A 6,291-nucleotide genomic window follows, 5' to 3' on the forward strand; every position below is an offset into this window, starting at 1 on the left:
TGGATTGTTGTTTGTGTTCAAGAGGAAAATATACATGCAAAGAGGAGAAAAGGAAATACATTCTCCCCAACCGAGGGCATAGTAAGTCGGGGGCTTGGAGATGGTTTTTTATACTAGCATCTGCTTAGATGATGAAATACTTGCTTATTGGACTGTCAATGTTTGAGGCCCATCATCTTTAATGCTGACTCTGGATTCACTGGGTGAAGGGCTGCAGGAGCAAGTCAGAGAGGGAACAGAGGTGACAGATGTGGACAGAGCCTCGGGAGTCAAGCACCTGTCCATTGGAATCAGGAGGATGGAGAGAGGCCAGCCCTCATGAAAATCTCTTTTCCACAAGCCTGCCCTGTGCCTCTGACACATGCCTGGGACAGCAACAGAAAAATGAATATGTTCCCACTCAATTCAGCTAAATTAACCAACCATGCCTTGTTTCTCCTGCTGTAGGTCTTTGATGGTGGACGCAAGACTGGGTTTGGGTCTCACAGAGGCATAGAAGACAGAGAGGAAGAGAATGCAGGAAAATGGGAGCAGGCGTCGGCAAGATGTGCGCTATGTGTAGGTTCGTAGGAACTTCATCAGTTTCCCAGGGCTGCTGTAACATAGTGCCACAAACTGGGTGGCTTGAAACAACAGAAGTGTATTGTCACACAGTTCTGGAAGCTACAAATCCAAGCTCAAGGCGTCCGCAGAGCCACTCTCCCTAATGAAGCTATAGTTAAGTTATCTCCCTCCCTCTCACTCGCTTCTGGTGTTTGCTGGCAATTTTTGGCCTTCCTTAGCTTGCAGCTGCCTCACTCCAATCTCAGTCTCTGTCTTCCCATGGCATTCTTCCTGTGACTCTGTCTCTTCACATGGCATTCTTTTTATAACGATATAAGTCCGTTAGGATTAGGGGCCCACTCTACTCCAGTATGACCTCATCTTAGCTAATAACATCTGCAATGACCCTATTTCCAAATAAGATCATGTTCTGAGGTACTGCGGGTTAGGACTTCAACTTATCTTTCAGGAGAGAAGTCACAACTCAATGCATAATAGGGACCATTGATTTATACACGTGTTCGGCACACAGTTATTAAGCATCTGCTATGTGACTTGTATATGATTATTGCCTTGCTTTTCTTTCCTCAATTGAACACTTACTAATTGTGTCACAAGCAGTATCTTATTTACGTCTTTTACAATTTGATGATGTTGGTGCTACCATTGTTTTCGTTTTACATATGAGGAGGCTGAGACAGGTCGGATAACTCAAGATGGGGCTGGGATCTTAGTCCAGGCTTTCAGACCCCAAGACCTGCACTCTGGCTTCATGCCTAGCTTTGCCAGTCCTATGTGTTAGCAGGACACATAGAGGCAGGAGCCAGGGGGCCTGAAGAGAGTCCTCTGACTGAGGTCAGTGGAAGGCCACCATCCCAGAGCAGCCTGTAATAGGGCTCAGAAGGGAGCACTGCAATGCGGACAAGGAGGTCTCTGAAACTGGGCATCCAGGAAGGAGTTAAGATGGGAAGATGGAGAGTGTGGTTAAGTGTTAGGATGGAAGGACGGGGGATAGGCATAGTTTCAACACAAGGGAGCCCATCCCACCAAGTGCTTCCAGGACCATTTGTTGGCTTCCTCCTACCAATGGCAGCTTTCACTCTGCACCATCTTGCAAAGGCTCCTCTACAGATGGGGCACACCATGTCCTTGTCCCTCCACAGATGTGGTGTTTAACTGTGGCCCCCTTCTAAGGCAGTCAGGGAATGGAGGGTCCACCCATCTCACTACCTTTCCCTTCTCACTTTAAGGCCTGCCTGTGAGGCATATGGTCACCTGGACTCAGAAACTTGCTTCCTTTCTCGAGGTACTGAAAGTTTTCAGAGAAAATTACAGTTACACAGTCTTAAAACAGATAGTAAATTCTTTATTTAGGGACTAATCTTGTCAGACTTATTGACCCTGGTGTTGGCTGCTTTTCTAACCTGATATCAGTTAATCTCCACTGGCCAGAAGTTAATCCCTTCAAGAACGAGATGAAAAGTGGTTTTGGGAGGCAATATTTAAAGGCCTACACACAATAACACACCTCTGACCCTGAAGTTCCAGAGCTGCCTCTGCATTTCTATTTCTGGAAAGGGTTCAAAAACCTGTTTGTGTGAATGGATATGAAGGACTTTTTATGGCTGATCTTGCAAGATAATACTTTTTGTGAATAATGTAGAAGTGTTTCTACTTTAAGGCAGAAGGCACATGGCCTAAGTATGTGTGTTTATCAAATGTGGCACAGATGAAGGGCAGACTGCAACCAGTGTGGGGAATTTGGAGGCTGCAAAAATGCCACAGACATTCTCTAGTTTTCAAATGTCAGAGTAAGGGGTGAAAACAAGCCTTCATGGGAATCCTCCAGAAAAATTGGTATTTGTAATCAGTTACTACATTCTGGGCATTGGACCCATTTGAACTGCACTGTGAGGTTTGATGAGAAATATATCGCCTCACCTTCCTCACACTCATAACAACCCACCATGGTATTAACAGCATTATTTCACAGAAAAAGAAAGTGAAGCTCAGAGAGGTTAAGTAACTTACTAAAAGTCACACAGTTACTAAGTCATAGAGGCTGAGGTGAAAAACCACATGTGATTCTCAGGCATAGGGTCTTCCATTGCCCCTTGGAAGCCACAGACTTACAGAACAAAGACAAATACTATATACCTCCCAGGCCTGGGATTACTGTCTTTTATTGCCAGGTGGCCTGTGCTTCTTTCACCTATCAGTGTTCAGCTTGGACCCCTCTGCTTTCAGGAAGATTTTCTGGACTACATAAGAGAAAAGAATAAGCTCATAGAATTAAAACATCAGAGCTCATACAAATCTTATAGCTTATCTCGGTCACTGGTTTCAACTGTGTTTTGAGAAGTCCTAGAGGTTCACTCTGGAGTTACTAGGGAAGGGGGCTAGGAATGAGTGAAGGCATACTCAGAGGGTGGGAATTCACACCCCCACACAATGCTACAGCACTTCACAAGCTACTTGCTACATATTTACACTTTACATGTTAGACTTCTTTTGTAACCTTTTATTTGAAAGAGGGCACTGTAGCTAAGATAAAAATAATGATAATATGCTAAAGCTGGACATGCTCCCTTATTGTACATTATTCTTTTTTATAGATAGGGAAACAGAAATACAGAGAAGGTAAGTTCCTTACTCAAGGTCACAGAACTAGAACTGGAACCCAGGTCTCTGAGCTCCAATCCAATATTATTGCTAATAATCCATTTTTCTTCCTGATGCTCAGATCCAGCTGGATCCTGACACTGTAAAACATTAGTAGATATATGCACATGTATATAGGTATATGACATGAAAAATATATAAGTATGTCATAGAGTTGTATATATTTAACCAGTTCTTATGAACTAGACTGTAAATTCATTGAGGGCTTGAACCATACCATTGTTAGAGCTCATGACTCTCATTTTCCATGACTCCTTAGCTATTCTCAAGTGAGGACCATTTCTTGTGAGATGGTGAGATGATGACATTCCTAATGCCTAGCTGAATGCTTGGCATATAGTAGATCCTTAATAAATGTTTACAGACTGAGTAAACAACTCTGAGAACCAGTTTTAAAGTCTCTACTTAAGTACCTCCAATGACAATAAACTTACTACCTGTGGAACAACCCATGCTGTCCTTGAGTACCTCCAGGTGTTACACTGAGTCAAAATTTATCTCCCAGTATATTCAACACCAGTTGGGTCTGGTCTACTCCTTTGGATCCAAGCTGAATCCCCTTCCACTAAAAGCATGGCATATATTTTGAAAGAGATATCAGGTACCTTCCACACTTAATCCTCTCTCTCTCTCTCTTACACACACACACACACACAGAGGTGTGTGTGTGTATGTAACTTATAAATCCTTTATTTGTTTCTCCTTCTGTCATTCTTTGTATAGTCATTGGTGTAATGACTAAGTACTCTGTCTATATTCAGATTATCTGGATTCAAATCTCTTTTGTATCATGCATGTGTGTGCGTGCACACACACACACACACACATACACCTCTTATTCCTGTTTGTTTCCCCTGGTGAGTTCTGTGATTTGCCCACCTCAAGATTCTGTTTTGCTTGGAGATCCTGTTAAATCCCTAATTCAGGAATATCACAGTCGGTCCTAAAAGAGGCAGTATTTTTCCTACTTAATGACAACTTCAGAAATAAGTGATGGAAACATAGCCAGAGTTAATGCACAAATTTTAAAAGATATAACAATATTATCAACCAATTTATGCCAATATATTTGAACAATTGAAGAAATGAACATATTTCTAGAAAAATAGAATGTTCCAAATCTAATATATGTAGCATGCTTGAGTAGCCTAATAATAAATGTAGATACCAAAGCAATGATTAACCACTTCACACACAGTTCTCCACACAGAGAACGTCAAAGAGTTTTACTACTATTTACTACATAAATGCAAAAACGACAACAACAACAACAACAACAACAACAATTATTCTAATGATATACAAGTTCTCCCAGAGAATTTCTCAATTCATTCTATGGGATGATTATTGCCTTGATATAAGGAAAAGGATAATATAAAAAAGAAAAGTTACACGTTTCCTTTATAAATATCAATACAAGTATGTTTTTAAAGTATAAACATATCAAATCTAATGCTGTATAAAACTAATATATGGGAGAACATTAGAAACACCCCCTTTAAAATTGGAAACAACACAAGGGTACCCACTTCTAAGTCTATTTCATTTTGATGCAAGACACAGAGAGAGCATATTATAGGACTTGAAATACATTAAGGTTGTGAATAAAAGTGTAAAACTGTCTTTATTTAAAGATATGATTAACTGCATAGAAAAATCCTAAGGAATTGGTGCAAAACCTGAAATTAACAAATTAACTTAGGAAGGTTGTGGGAAATAAAGCCAATACACAAAACCAAATTACGTTTCTAGATACAACGAACATTTGGAAAATAAAAATTTAAAAATAATGCCACTTAAATAGCATACAAACATACTTAGAATTAAAATCAATAAAAAAATGCAAGGCCTTTAGACTAAAAACGATTTCTTTTATTGCTGAAAGAAATAAAAGAAGAATATACTATGTTCATGGATTGGACATCTCAATAATGTTAATGTTTTCATTCTCCGTGAATTCATCTATAATGCAAAATGCAAATTAAAATCCCAGCAGGTTTCTTTTTAGAAATTGATAAGCTGACTCTAAAATTTGTATAAAAATATGAAGGAGCTAGAAATGCCAAAACAATTTTGAAAAAAAGACAAACATTCTATTCTTTTAATGGACAAAATATTTAAACAGATACATCCAAAGAAGATATAGAAATGTTCAATGACTGCATAAAAAGATAATCAACATCATTAGCCATAAAGGAAAAGAAAATTAAAATCATAATTAGACATCATTTCACATTCACTGGCATGACTGGAAGTGAAAAGGCAGATAAAAGGCAAAAGTAATCTATAGTGTAATCTTATAGCACTAGGGGTGAGAAGATTGACTGTAAAGGGTCATATACCAACTTTTAGGATGATGAAAATGCTCTATGCCCTAATTATGATGGGTAGTAACATGGGTGTACCCATCTGTGAAACTTCATCAAACTGCTCACTTAAAAGGATGCATTTTATTGTTGGCAAACTACACTGCATGGTTTAAAAAATGACCATACCAAGAGTTGAAGAGGATGTATTATAACTGAAACACTTCATATGCTGCTGGTGGAAATATAAAATGGCATAACAACTTTGGAAAACCATTTGGTTTATTGTTTGGTTGTTTTTTATAAAGTTAAACACAGACTTAACTCTCTGATCCAGCAATGCCATTCCCAAGTATTTTCCCATGAGAGTTGAAGATAAATGTCCTCAAAAATATTTATTCCAAATTGGAAACAATCCAAATGATTGTCAACAGATGAATGGATACACAAATTTTAATATATTCATTCAATGGAATACCACTCAGCAATAAAAATGTGCAAACAGCAAATACCCAGAATCATGATTTAATCTCACAATGTTGAGTGAAAGAAGCCAAAAACAAAAGAGTACATATTATATGATTCCATTTATGTAAAGTTTTAGAACTGGCCAAATATTTAAGGTGATAGAAATCAGATTAGCAAATGCCTTAGGCAGGAGCAAAGGATAATTAGATGCAAATGAGGAGGAAACTTCCCAGTGTGATAGGGAATATTCTATATCTTGATTGGAGTGGTGATGATATAGGTGTCTTCATTC

The sequence above is a fragment of the Mandrillus leucophaeus genome, unplaced genomic scaffold, assembly GCF_000951045.1.
Source record: "Mandrillus leucophaeus isolate KB7577 unplaced genomic scaffold, Mleu.le_1.0 Scaffold25, whole genome shotgun sequence".
Lineage (NCBI taxonomy): Eukaryota > Metazoa > Chordata > Mammalia > Primates > Cercopithecidae > Mandrillus > Mandrillus leucophaeus.